Genomic DNA, 15,300 nt, shown 5'->3' on the forward strand with positions numbered 1-15,300 from the left:
GTTGTTACATATAAGAAATACGATACTTAATAACATAGTATCAGAGAGGTATTATTAATTGGAAAAGATATATTAGACCCCATTCTTCTTCCATACTGAGGAAGATGTTCAAAACATAAAATGATGATAAGGGGGTTTTTTGAGTGTACATACTTCAGATTCCTTCAGTATTGTGAGTTACTGTCTCCCACTTTGCTGGGATACATCACTTGGGAAAACTGTTAAATACTAAAAAAGCAGCATTTATTTACCCATCCTTTAGGTGCCAGCAATTTCTATGACAGCTCTGACAGCACAGCATCATACCTGCTGGGGTGAGGTGGTATGTTGTCATACAGCTAGAAGAGAGTTGGCAACTAATAACAGCTAGGTAGACCAAATAAATATATTTTAAAATTAAACAGAGAATTCTTTGCCAATTAGTACATTTTGCAAAAAAACCTGTAATTTATGTTACTTTTCTAAAAATCTACAGGCCAGCTTTATCATTTATTTTTAGGCTGGCACAACTTCAGTAATCTTGCTAACAACTCATTATTAAATTTGCTTTGTTTTAAAAAGAGGGATAACTGCCAGCTGCAACAGTTCATTCTCACCTTGCAAATAAATGATGAGCAATGCTTTAATCAAAGGGTTTGATCTGGGCCATTATAAACCAAGAACTGCAATATTTTCATTTCCCAGTTCAGTTTCTGAATCTGGTGCAAAGTGCGGCAACATATGAAATGAAGGTTCTTATTAAACTAATTTCTCATTGTTATTGTATTCGGTTAGGAAACTATTCATTTTTTTTCTAGGACTAGTGATACTTGATCATATCCTCAAGACCGTAAATTATAATGGCTTGATTGAACTCAGTAGACCAGTAACAGCTGTTATTAATAGTGTATCTGTCTCACCACGTGTTACCCGCTGGTATTTAGTCTCTCTATGGAGAAGTATGGAGAGACTGGACTGAAATGAAAAGAAAAAATAAAAATCAATCATCATATTTTCTCACTGAAATTAAATTTTGAGTAAAAATGAAAGTTTCTGTTCAACCTGAAAGCAAGAAACAAAAGGCAAAATATGGAAAAGGCAGCAGAGATAGAGTAGGTGGCCACCTGCCTCCCTCTGACCACATGAGTTCCATGCATGGGAGAAGGCACTTCCTCTCTTCCTCTGGTCTGGAGAGGGGCACGCCACAGCCTGCAATCACTATGTGGCTCTCCCTCCACCACTGTGCCCCCATTAAAGTTTGCTGCTGTTTATTGAAACTACTCACAAGATGCACGGAGAAAACCCACTCCAATGTGGGTATGACTTCGTTGAAGCCAGCAGAAGGTTAAGCTTCACCTAGCCTTTCAGATGCATCTCAGTCTACATTCTGGTGGGACAGCTCATTCCCCCACCTCCCATTCTCCACATGGTCCCACCATGGAGGCGTTTCACCAGCCTTCCCTCATTTAGCTGCTGGCCGTGAGGTGGGAAAAGGGTTTTGGAACTGTGAGCCTGATTAAATGTTGTGCATTTGGAACACAGTAGTATAAGACTTGAGAGTAACTTGCATAGCACTGTGGTTGGGGACTGACCTCTGCGTGAGAAAAGAGAGGTTAGAAAAACAAAAGCAATGGATCCATGTGCTCCTGCATCTAAGGAGGGTGCTTGTACCATCCTGGTCATGAACAGAGTGACAGGACTCTGCTACGTTCCCTCTGAATATATCCCAGAATACATTTTTTGTATCCAACCCCTTTCTGTGCACACAGGCTAAATATGCTACGAAATTGTGTTTCCTTGTAAGTTAATCATCCATCAATTGAACTGCTTTCAACTTTGCTTGGGAGTAGGGTCACCATTTTAAAGTCAAGACAACACTTTGTCTACTTGGCAGACACCAGGGGTACTATTACTATTACAAAAATACTGGTTTCATAGTCTTGCATGCCAGGATTAATTAATCAGTGCCAGAAATGCCTGTTTCTTGTGGCTGAAGAGATAGTCCAACTGATGAGTATCATAGTAGATAAAATGAAGGAAAGAGTATATTTATATAGCAGCTTGATGGTCTCTTTGTTAATCAGTCCTTGGGATGCCTTTCAGGGTCAGACTGCTCTAGGCTAGATACATTGCCTTTTTCTCTCTTTGACACCATTTACATACTTTTTCCTTAATTAACTGAGTTATGCATGTGTAGTTCCCCCATGGGGCAGTTGAGCTGGCTAGATGCCATTCATCTGAAAGAACATTCAAAATGCTTGTGTATAAACTAACATCTGGGCAGGCTTTGACTGACCACATGCTTGAGGAGGTATTTTTAAACATAGGTTGGTATAGTTTCCCTTTTCATTTTCCTCTACCATGTAATAGAATAGTGTGTCTTAAGTGACTGAATACCTTTTACTTCTCTCAGCAAGGAGCAGACAGCATCACTTTGCAGGAAACGGAGAAAATCATTTGTTTATTAGCATAGTCCTCATAGATATCTCAGCATCATTTCAGCTAGTTCCTTTGCTTTAAAAACTGCTGCATTAAATCCTGTGGTCCAAAAGACACATTCCTACACAAGAATCGAATACAAAATTATTGTTGCACAAGTTATGTAGTCTTAAAGGAGGGAATGTGAGTTAAAAAGGTAGTTATTGCTGTTGTAATGTAGGGATACTCTCAAAAGAGAAGCTTGTAATTTATAACTTCAAGTTTATGTTTGTCATGCTTTTCTTAATTTATAAATAGGACAATTCCACACTTTCACACAGACATCCAAATTTGTGTTCTTAAACACATTTGCACAAAAGCTACACACTTACAGTGCATATCGATATAAATAAGATCTCCAAATTTTGTCACCTACATACTCACAGTTCTACACAAAGGTTCAAGGAAGCAGTTTTTTCATTAACTCCATGGCATATTGAATATCCTTCTGTTTAGTATTATATTATAGAATAATTAAGCCCTTAAGATATCACCCCATTGTCAATCCTCATTTTTGATCCATTTTTTTTCCATTTCAGCTCACCCTGTTGTCTTTTAAACCTTCCTGCTACTACTTCAGTCTTCGACTCATTTCATGACTATAGACAGGTTCCAAAACAAGTCATCCCTGTGACAATCCTCATTTTTCCTGTTAAAGGTCAGATGGATATCTTGATTAATTAAAATTAACTCTTTCTGGGAAAAGATATTGCTACTTATCATACTTCTTGTTGACAGAGGAAGGACAGTTCAGTAATAATATGATTAATATTAAGACAAATTTGGATGAATGAAGAAGGCTTGAAGTCCGATTGCAAGGTAAAGCAAACAATATATTTGTCTTGCCTCTACTGGAAACTACAAAAGTATAAGAAAAACTCCTGAATGAGTTGAAAGACACCCCAGTGACTTGGAAGGGCATTTCTTCAGCTCCCAATACAAACAGTAAATTAATACATATGTGGCCTCATAGAAAGAAGACAATAGCAAAAACAAAAAGGTTTCACTTATTATTCCAGATAATATTGTGATGTGCTGCTGTGGCCAGTTAAACTCCGTGGTTGGTAAAGCAGTTCATTGGACTCGAGTTACAACATGGTTTGTATACCATGGAATGCAAAAAGAAGAGTTAACAAACAAAAGAGTTTTGTATATATGTGCAAAACTGAGATAGTTTGTTTAAACTTGGAAGAATTGATTCTGGTTTTTTATTTTTTGTTATATTTCTCCTTTTCTCCCTCTTGAATAATAGTAGTTGGGTATTCACAAAGATTTTTTTTTTTTATCTCATAATACGACCCAGAACGTGACACCTCATCCCAGCAAAATGTTTTTCCTGTATGCCCTACCTCAGTAACATGACATTTGACAGCCAAGAAACTTACCTGGCCTTATATATGAGATTCCAGTGGTAGCTGTAACAGACTCCTTCATCTAACTAGGATGCTTCTGACCCACTTAATTCTCCCACTGCTTTACTTTTCTTTTTCTCATCTGGATTGCGGCCAGTACTCTTGACCACAGCTGATGTTTTGGGGTAGCAGGATTCAAGTATATCACATTTTGAAATTAATTCTTTCCTCAACTTCAACAGTTCTCATATCTACCTTTGCTGCTCTGGTTAGGTGCTCGTAGCACATGAAGACATGCAATTGCCTACAGGCAAAAAGTAAAAATGAGTGAAGTTCTATTTCTTTTTTGTAATCTTCCATACAATAGATGAAATTACATTCCTGATAACTCCTTTCACATTGTTACATGAGAGAAAAACATACATTAAGAAGACAGTACTTGGAAGACTGCTTATCTGATAACTCCAAGCTACCAGGACAAATATTTGCAGTTGCACATAAAAGACAGCAGGTAAGCTTCTGGCTTATCAGTTTTTTTCATTAAGTGGTAATGTATTGTCTGTATGACATCCATTGTTTTAATTTAAAAAAAAAAAAAAGTTGTTCTCTCCTTACTTCCAACAGCAATATTGTGGGTTTTAGATCTGAATGTGGATAACAATTAGAAGCTTGAGTAAGTTACTGTGTGGGAAGAGGTGCAGCACTAAATTTACACCCTAGGGAAACAGGATTAAAGTTGTGATAAAATACTTCTGTGTTGTCTTCTTTTTTTTTTTTTTTTTTTTGCCATCTTTAGGGGCTGAATGGTTTAGGTATAAGAACTTGTCACCAGCTGTGTGGGGAAGTAACACTGTGAAGAATCCTATAGTAAATCTTCACATCTTCCTCGCTGGTTACATACCTCATTTCCTGGTCTTTGGCTTTGGCATGCCTCCACTCCAGAAGCTCCTAAGAAAATAGTCTGCAGGTATCTTCTTTAATACCTACAGCAAAAATAAGAATAAGAGGGTTTTATACTCCTTTTATGCCTTTTTGACCTCTACATGTAATCAGTCATACCTGTTATCTGTGAAGGGATTTCATAGGAGCAGGTATTTGGCTCATATATTACAAAAATATTTAGTAATCCACTGAGGGGAAACTCCAATGTTGTCACTGAAAATCTAACCAATATTAAAAATATTCAGCAAAAGAGAAGAATAGAAATCCATAAGATAAAAAATGCATCTGATTCATTGGACCCACCAACATTTGAAGGGAAAAAAGCTACAAAATGCAACTTCAAAAGTCTTTTACAATCTTTATAGGATATTTCTTTTAAGTCAATGATTTGTTTGATAAATTTCAGGTGCCACTTTAGTTTAATTGCATCAACAGAAAGATACTTAAGTGAAGTTGCAGGAGGAAGCAATTTGCATTGTCTATAATTTCTTAAGCTGCCGTGCTGTTGGCATGTCAATCAATAGGATGTGATGTCTGGTTATTTTAAGTTCATCATACATCATTTAGTACGGACTGTCACACCATAACCTCAACAGGGCAATGTATTATAGGTGTATCCAGTCACATGGCTAGGAAAAAAGATAGATACCTATTGCTTCATAGTGCTCTATGCATATAATTAATAGCATAATAAACAAGTAGAATAAAAATATGCTACAACCCATACATTTTTGCGGTAATTATGTCATTTTTTCCCTCATTTAGAAAATAGCTCTTTTTTTTTTCAATTGTCAGAAGTGAGTTACTGCCAATAAACAAAGATAAAGTGTGAATATTTCTAAACAGATACATCTTTTGCTCCCTGATCTAACTTTTCAAAAGCTACCACTTTACACCTACTAAGACGACACCATGGATCCTCTGCAGACAAATACAGGAGGAACAGTAGCCAAGTAAGTAGATGGATCTACTCTTCTTCTAAATTCAGTTTCCGGTACATCTTTTAGGTGACATTATATTAGAGTGAACTGTCTGGAAATTAGGAGCATATATAGAGGAAATACCACAATAAGTTTGCACTTGTCTCATACTCTTTCCTAAATTGACAGTCATTGTAGGAGACCTGTTGTTTCCAGTGCTGAAACATGTTAGCTCAAGAATGAAAGAGAATACTGCATTATTCTAAATTAGCAGGTTGGGGCGAGGAAGGGAGTAAGGGCAGGTTGTTCTCCACCCCTTTGGCACAATAGAGTTCACATTGTACTTATTTCCCCTAACTTCCCAGAACTATGAATGGAAAAATTCTCAAGCTGGGGGTGCACTACCCAGGAAATATATCTTTAAGTGCATCTGAAAGTAACAGTCAGTAACAGTTTTAACTTGGTTAAAAAGACAATTAAGGAAAACAACAGCTCTGAGAAGGCTTCAGCTGTTGAGAAGAGAAAACAAAATAAGAGGGACCCCTTGCTAACTGGCAGTCATATTGTCTTCATCTTGGATAGGCATCAGGATGAAAGACGGTCACAAGGCTGAGAGAGTTTTTAGGATATTTACTGACTCACTCAAATTCTGCTGTCTACCCAAAAGGCTGACACCTTTTTGTTGCTACTCCATTCTCCTCTTACTATCTACATGCATTGAATCATTCTCGGCTGTTTCCTTCTTCCTGCATGTTCTTTTCCCCACAATACAATCTTCATCACCACGGAAGGCACATCCTCTCAGTTTTTGCTAATCTGATTTGCCTCAAAGGTGGAAAATCAGGAAGGAAAAAAAGTAGCTGAACACAAGGATGTGCAAAGTTTGCAAGAGTATAAATAGAAATTTTGGGTAGTTTTATGCCACCTTTGTATCAAGTTGGCAGATCATATGGGGTCCTGCCTTCCTGTGAAGACCATTCTGAGGATCTCTGTCTTGTTTAATACTGAGCCATTAGCTCAGCACTCGGATAATATCCCAGAGATACTAGATGTTGAATTCCTATGTGAAAGAGAGTTACTTTTCTTGGCTAAAATGTAGTTTCCAGATAGGTTTTACTAGCCTTATGTGAAGGCATAAATTCTCATGCACTGTCTCGTTCAGCAGCCCTAGTTTGCTGACCGTGTGGGAATGAGTAAGCTGTTGAGAGGCCACAGCGCTAGAACACACAACTTTGGGGGTTACATAAGGCACAGCCCTTCCAACAACCTTCCTGAACTGATATTGTGGCGGAAGAACCAGGAGCAGTCTGAAACGAGGACAAAACGCTACAGAGTCTCTGGGTTATTATCTGCAACTTTCCGTTTGGCAGCCAAATGGTGAGTAACAATGAAGTGAATAGGTCAGAAATATTAGCTTGAAGTGTTGATATGAAAGCACAAGTTTCTCCAAGGTCTCCTGCCCGGTGCCTCTAAAAGTGGTAGACTTTGTCATGTATCCTTGAAGTCACCGGCTCATCAGTATATTGAATAGCACAGTGATGTCAAAGCACAGGCCTCTCTGGAGAACTGACTCAGGCCTTCTGTCTTGCTGGACTGGTGTCAAAACTTCTGTAGGATCAAGCTGGATGAAAGCCAGGGAATAGGCTCTTGTAGAATTACTGGCACATCCCCTCAAATTTTCTGGGTTTATGTCAAGATACTGACAAAGTCATTCTGTTTCCCTTAGCTTCAGTGGAGGAGAGTATGTAGTAGGGTATCCATTTTATTCTGCAGGAACTGAAACACCGCAAGCAAAAGATTTTTACCCTTTTTCTCCTCTCCAGAGGATCTCGTATGAGGCCTAAATGGAACAGGCACTAGATTCTCAGTAGTGACCTGGGTAATTCTCCTTATATCCAGGGCTGATCCATTACTTCTGTTAACATGGAAGGAGAGGGAGATCAGGATCCCTGATATTTGAGACCTTCTCTAACTGCTCCTTCTAACTGATGAGTTTCTAGTTTCCACTGCTTGAAATGAAATGGTAGGAAATAACTACAATTACAGTCATGAATAAGGAAACAATGCCCCACCCAAGGTATTAAAAAAAAATTGAGGTAATTGCTCTTCTCAGAGTTATAATGAGTTATAATCCTTGTCTAACATGTCCTACGAAAATTTTGTTTAATATAAATTCCTTTGTATGTCCTGTGAAATCTGTAGGTTGTAATTAAGAAAACGTAATGTTCTTATCACATCAGATTATCGTTACATGGAAATAGAAGACTATTATAAGCTTTTTATGTAACAAGTATATTTTGAGTTTTTCTGAGCTTTCAAGAAAGATATTAGTTTAGGCTATGAAAGGCTCAGAATACAGAGAATGACAAATATCTATATTACAAAAAAATCATTTGAAGTGATGCAACAATGCCAGTTTCCTGACAGCAATGAGTCCAACATTAAATTTTATTGAGGAATAAAAGAATCATAGTCCCTTTGTCGAGAGTAGTTAGAGAAGCTAATAACAGCACAAAGTGGTGCTTGAGTCAAAAGGCTGGCAACTATTGGAACTAGGACTAATATTTCAAAAGTTCCCAAAAGTGACCCGAAACTCTCTGTGCCATTGTCTGAAGTGACAACAGTGAGTGACAGAAGCTGAAAGCTAGTAAATTTAGGCACTTAACTATATAACAGGTTTTTAAAAGCATTTAAGCACCTATGGTGAAAGACTTATGGGCTACACATTTTTAAAGATCCAATCATAAGTCACTTCCGAAATTAGACCTTAGGTTCCTAAGTGATTTGGAGGCGTTTGAAAAATTTTCTTTTCATATTCCCTATAGGTTATACACGTTATTGGCACTGTGCAATGTTTTTTAAGTAGTCCTTGGTATCTTTGCCCCATTTCAGTTGAAAGGAATTAAAAACTGTAATGACAATGAATTTATTGTAGTTTAGTTTTTAACCAAATAGACTGCTTGATTTATATTGTTTGAAATCAAATTTAAAAGGATAACAGCTTAACTATATTTAGAAAAAACACAGTGCAGTATTAACAAAGCTGGCTTCCAGAGCTGATATTTCTTCAGTCTGACATATCACTATTATTTTGAATGGAAACTTTCAGGAAACAAACAAACCATTAATTTTTTTTTTAATATGTTCATGTTTTGTCCATTGATTGTTTTAAACATCTGTTACTGAGCAGAGCATTTAATAGATCTTCCTGTGTTTACTGGAGTCATCTAAAGTAAATTGACTGAGCATTAAATAGGAAAGAATCAGTCTCATTTTTGACTCTGTAGTTCTACAGCCAGCCTTTTTATACTTAAAATGCTACTTTTATGAGTTGTAAACTGTATTTCCTAATAATTACTATAGATAGAAACAGAATTTAGTATATTTTTACAGGCTTAGTACATTTTGTTCTATTGTAAACCGTATTTCCTGATAATTACTATAGATAGACAAGTAATTTAGTATATTTTTATAGGGTTAGTACGTTTTTATAGTATGGTAAACCATATTTCCTTATAATTGCCAGAGAGAGAAAAATAATTTATATTTTTATAGGTTAGTACGTTTTTATTACTCTACAATTTCTGCAGATTAAGTACTTTGTACTTTTTAAAGCAGTCACATTTCCTCAGTAACCACTTTTTTGTTATTTATATAATTTACAGATGATGGCTTCTTAAACTTGTTTTCCCTATTTTGCATTTCGTAGTTCCTATACAGATGCATGTGCTGCTAATTTCAAAGGAAGAACAAAGCATCTGTGAAGCACTGTAGAAATTAATGACATTGTTAAAATGATGACAGATTGCTTTAATGGTAGATATGCACTTAATTGGAGGAAGTATAACAAAATGTGCTATTTCATACTACTAAAAAGAGTCAGTCAGGAGCCCATTTACAGTCTTATCTTCACTCAAATCACAATGCATGTACAGTACGATAACTGATAGACATTGCCAGGCATGTATTCCTGTACAGTACATTCATTTCGACAACCCATTAAGTAGTGTTTGTTAACCTTTAATTCAGATGTCTGCAATAAGATAATACAATGTAAAACACAAGTCAATGGAGGGTCGTAAAGCTGTTTCTGCTACAGTTTTTATTAGCCTGTTATTCAGCGCTGAATGCAGCTACACCCTGAAGCAAGTCTTGTATAAAAGTACAATGTCAATATATTATGATACAAACCCAACCTATAAAATCAATGACAATTATTATGTCTGTTGCTATCACCTACTAAAATATAGATACTGTTTTTAATGGATGCAATGGTGCTAGACTCAACATTGTCGTGCTATTAAGCTTAAACCCTTAGGCATGAAGCACACTTACAGGGCTCCTGGACAACGACTACTCATTACAGTGTGTTGCAACAATCAGAACAGTATAACTGACCACAATATATGTAAGTGTTAAATCCCTTTTAAAAGGATTTTAAAGCAAAACAGAATTCCATTCTACACCACGTGAATCTCCATTACAATCAACTTAAGGTTAATCTGAAGAAAAAGGGAACGTCCTATCCCATTATCCACTTGTTTGGTTTTTGATTAACAACTTGAGTGACTGAATGGAAAGTTTACTTGTAAAATTTGAAAATGGCATCAATCAAAGGAGGATGTTGAGTATTGTGGAGAAAATGTTTAGAATTCAAAAAGATCTTGAGAAATTGCAAGAAGGATCTGAAATCAATAGGATATAATTCAGCGTGAATAACTGCAAAGTAGTAAGGGGAAATCTTCCTCCTACACCCACCTAGCTACATAAATAAAAATGAGGATAAATAGAAGCAATAGTGACATGGAATACAAGCTGAAATTACAAATAGTGCTATTCAAAAAAAAAAAAAAAAAGACAAATGTCACCCTTTAATGTACCAGTAAGATTGTTGCACATAAGACCAGAACTAATTATTACTTTCTGCTAAACACCAGAGTTTGCAACTGGAATTTTATGTCCAGTTTCAAGTAGCATAGGGTTAGGGACAGGGAATAAAATTGAGTGTAGAAATGCTAGAAAATACCAAGAAAAATCATGGAACGCCTTATGGAATATAAGAACTGTAAAGACAGATTGCATGAGCTAAAAAAGACCTAACCTGCAAGTGGAGAGTTTTAGGGTAAACATGAAAGGAAAACCATTTGGTATGAAGGATAATTTAATTAGGATAGGTCAACTAGGGATTTTGCAAAATAACATAGGCAAACATTTGTATACATAAACTTACTAACAGTAGAGGAAAGGCATAGATATTGCTGGAGGTCTGTGTCATCCCAATGTATCTATGATTCTGTGAAAACATCCCTAAACTGCTTCTAAATAAGGACTGTTAAACAAAAACAGAGCCCTGTAAAAGTAGTTTTGTTAATTCATCTTCTATGAAACAACTCTTCATTGTATCTAAAGTAATGAAACAACAAGTAGCAATACAAGATTTAGAAGGCTTTGATTCAGAAGAGGAAAATACCTGTAGAGTTTAGAGCTATTGCACACTGTACTTTCTTGATTTATCATGTTCCTGTATAATATGCTACCCAGTATTCGCGCTGGTGGAAGAAAGTATGTAATTTCTCACAATGATGTAACTATTGGCAGTACATTCACAGATGTCACAGCTGCTGACTGTTCTGCTGTTTCAATTTCATTTTCATATTTAGTTGATGTCAGGGTTGTTTGCTATACACTCTGTTTTGAATGGTGTGGAAAATCCATATCATTATCACACGATATGAGAATAGTTCTGCAATAATTGATGGATGAAGTAATTCATTATGAATATGATGTAATGGAATAAGCACCATGATTTAATCATCAGAAGAGGAATGTGTGGAACCCACACAAAGGTATCACAGTCATTCCCATGATAAATAGCATGCGATGAGCTGTTTAGAAAACAATAATGCAAACCACAGAAAAATGTAGAGAAGGGAGCCATACAAATTCCTTGGGTGGAAAGCAATTGACTCCTAAAAACCAAAGAAGAGGTAGTCTAATAAGAAGGAAGGGAAAGAGCAGTGTCCTTGGATTCGTCATTTGTTTAAAAATGATCTTGCTTGATAGGCATATTTTTTAGGATTAAAACTTATTTGTTAGACCATTGTTCACAAAGCACTTCATATGCTATTTACTGGGGACGCAACTCTAAGAAAATGTGTTTAGGATTATTTAGACTGCAGTATGTCCTTTTTTATTTTCTTTTGGTATTTCCTTGCATGTAGATTTTTTTCTTGATTTTTTTTGTTTTTTTTTTTTTTATGAGTTTGTAAACTAGTTTTAATTTAGCCAAGGTAGGAAATGCACTTTAATTTCTGCTGCAACAGCTTCTCGTAGCAGAGAGGTTAAGATCCTAGGTAGCCTATTTTCTTCCTCCAGCAACAGGAGGCTACACACTAACAAGGTCTCATCCTGCTGATGTCATCAGTAAGAGAAAGAGGAATAAAAGCATCTGCTGAGGGGCTTCAACCACCCTGACTTTTGCTGGAAAAGCAGCATGGCAAGATATAAGCAATCCAGAAGACTCCTAGAGTGCGTCAAAGACAACTTCTTAACCCAAGTAACAGACACCCTTACTCAAGGGGATGCAATACTCCTCCTGATGGTCACCAATGCAAATGAACTCATTAGTGACATCAAGATCAGGGACAGCTTGGGTTGCAGTGATCACGCATTGGTGGAGTTCAAGGTCCTGAGGGATATAGGACAGGTGAGGAGGGTAGTCAGGACCCTGAATTTCAGGAAAGCAAAATCCCAGCTCTTCAGGGAGTTAGTCAGTAAGATCCCCTGGGAAACAGTTCGCAGGGACAAGGGAGCAGAACAGAGCTGGCAAATATTTAAGGATGCCTTCCATAAAGCACAAGAGCGCTCAGTTCCCAGATGCAGGAAATCAGGCAGGGAAGGGAAGAGACCGGCATGGCTGAGTCGAGACCTGTTGGTCAAACTGAAGAGCAAGAGGGAACTGCACAGGCAGTGCAAGCAGGGACAGGAAACCTGGGAAGTGCATAGGGATGCTGCCTGGTTGTGCACGGTTGGGGTCAGGAAGGCCAAGGCACAGCCAGACCTGAACTTGACAAGGGAAACAAAGAATAACAAGAAGGGCTTCTACAGGTATGTCAGCCAGAAAAATCAGTAGAGGGAGGAGAATAATACCTTTTGCTTTGTAATAGACTTGTCACAGTTCACTGCTACTGTGTCAATAGTTATCAAACACCAGTACTGATACTATTACACCTCCAGGTCTTTAAATGCCTTCAAGCAAGAACTGAGCAATTGGGACTGAATGAAGAAGAAGTGAGTAGGTTATCCTAATATAAGATATTTCAATGCGAAAATCACCATAGGTTTCCAGAAAGAACTTAAATATTACCAAATTCACCACTAAGAGAAGAATAAAAGCATTTGCTCTTGATCTGCTGCCATATTTCGTTGCAGAGTATATAGTCATCCAAAGGAGAAGAGTCATATCCTTTCCAAGCATAAAATATGTTCCCAGTTTTCTTTCCATATTTTATTTAAAATACCTGCCGACCAAGTAAATCCTGCTCTCAGAGAGTATGGGAAGCATAGTATCCACTCCAAAGTATGAAAATTCAAAGTGCTTCTTTTGTTTTTCCTGTAATACCATGAGGTGTTCCACAAACAGTGATAGCTGAAGTTATCAGTTCTAGAGCAGGTTTTACCCTGCTGCCACAAACCCTGTCTCAAAATAAAGTCTTCTTATCTATGCCAGAATGTGCCAGGAAATGATGGCAATTCAAATGTGTTAATGACTCCAAACCGCCCAGCAATGAGCTGTCAACATCCACAGGATCTCATAAACTCTTTGTTGGGAAAGGGAATGAAACATGATATGTACTGAAATACATGCCGCTCACTGTGCATCGTTTCAGCCAGTGCCTAGATACGAGTACAGTTTGTTTCATTGTGTGTATTTCCAGGACCTTTTTAAACACCCAGCATAAAGTTTGTAGTAACATGAATTAAAAACAGCCACGTAAGATTCTTTCCAACTGATTCTGATAGTATAAATAAAATAGCTCATTTTAAAAACGCTGACCTAATGGCATCGTCTTCTGGACTTCCCTTCAAGTTGGGAGTTGCTATAGAAAGAGTGTCTGGATGCCAGGAACTATAAGGCACTATTCTTGATGTACGAGGCTTGTCAGCGAGGTCTGTGAAAGGGAGAGAGAGAGGGCTCAGTGCTCCAAAAGACACATGGAGCTCCACCTGGCAAGGTGCAGACATATGGTATCAAAGGATATGGTTGCTCAGTGTATCCCTATAGAGCAGCTAGGCATCATTCCCTCCAGATAATCAAATGCATTTTTCATTGTGAAACTGCAAAGCTAGAGCTTTGCAACTCCGAAAGATGAAAAGGGGAAGAGAAATTGTTTGGGTGGCAAATATAAAAGCTTTTTCTAGTTCTGTCACTGAAGTGTTCAAGTCCAGGAGCAACTCAGGTGCCTCCTGTAAGAAAAATTGCTACATTTACAATTCAGATAGACACGTAAGCTCGGAGCAAACACATATTTTGGGGACTCAGCTAAAGCAGACAAGAACCACAACATCTTTTGAAGTAGGCCCATCACTGATAATTAAGAATGTGAGATTAGCTACCGTCATTTATTCTTGTAAATAGTGTCATCTCTTCCAATTAAGATCAACTGCTTGTACCTCCTCAATCGCTTTATTAGCATTGTTGTCAAGTTCTGCAGAAACCTTAATTAAATAGTCATCATAATTATGGCTACTTTCCCAAATGATCGAAGTAAATAATTTACACATGGGTTATAAGAAAAGTTTTTACTTACTGAAATACTGCATTTCAAAAACTATCCAAGTGCCTAACTACAAAATATTTAAAATCCATCCTTTAAACAAGATACGCATTGCAAAACAAACAGTAAAACGGAACTAACTCAAATGTTGTTGCTTCAAGCATTTCTATTTCTGCAAGAGACATGTGAAGTTAAATTAAAAGCTGAATGCAGAAAATTTCATAACTGAGGCCTTGAACAAGAAGTCAGGCATTTGATACAAACTGACTGAATTATTAAAAATATTTTTATGATTTTAATCTTCCTAATTAATTATATTAATGAATATTGGATCACACAAAGATGAAAAATAATAAATTGTGAAATTCAAGATACTGGGACTGAATATGCTATAATAATTTATCTGCATCAATGAGCAGCATACTGAGATATCTTTTACATTATAAAAATAACTTTTCTAAAAGGAAATACCTGTAAAGATCTTTTCCAACATTTATTTGTGGGCTAGATGTGCCTCTTCCTAGCCTGCCTTTTCACTACTATTAAAAGAGTTCACAGATATTTTTTTAATTTACATTAAAAAGAAATGTTCCAAAAAGTTCTCAAAATGACCTAGTTCTTTTAAATTAAAGCTATAATCCTTAATAGGCATTATTACTAACAAATATTTTCATGAAATTTTACATTTTCCTCTTAGTAAAGACATGTCATTCCCATTGCCCTTAATTAACATTATAGATGATCCTTGAGAGAAGAATAGACGCTTTAGCTATAATTTCTGAATTTTGAAACAAAAAAGTGTGAACCTTTTTGTGTTTCTGGTTGAGGTAATTGAACCAAATTTCATTTAAC

This window comes from Cuculus canorus, chromosome 5 (genome assembly GCF_017976375.1).
Source record: "Cuculus canorus isolate bCucCan1 chromosome 5, bCucCan1.pri, whole genome shotgun sequence".
Taxonomy (NCBI): Eukaryota; Metazoa; Chordata; class Aves; order Cuculiformes; family Cuculidae; genus Cuculus; species Cuculus canorus.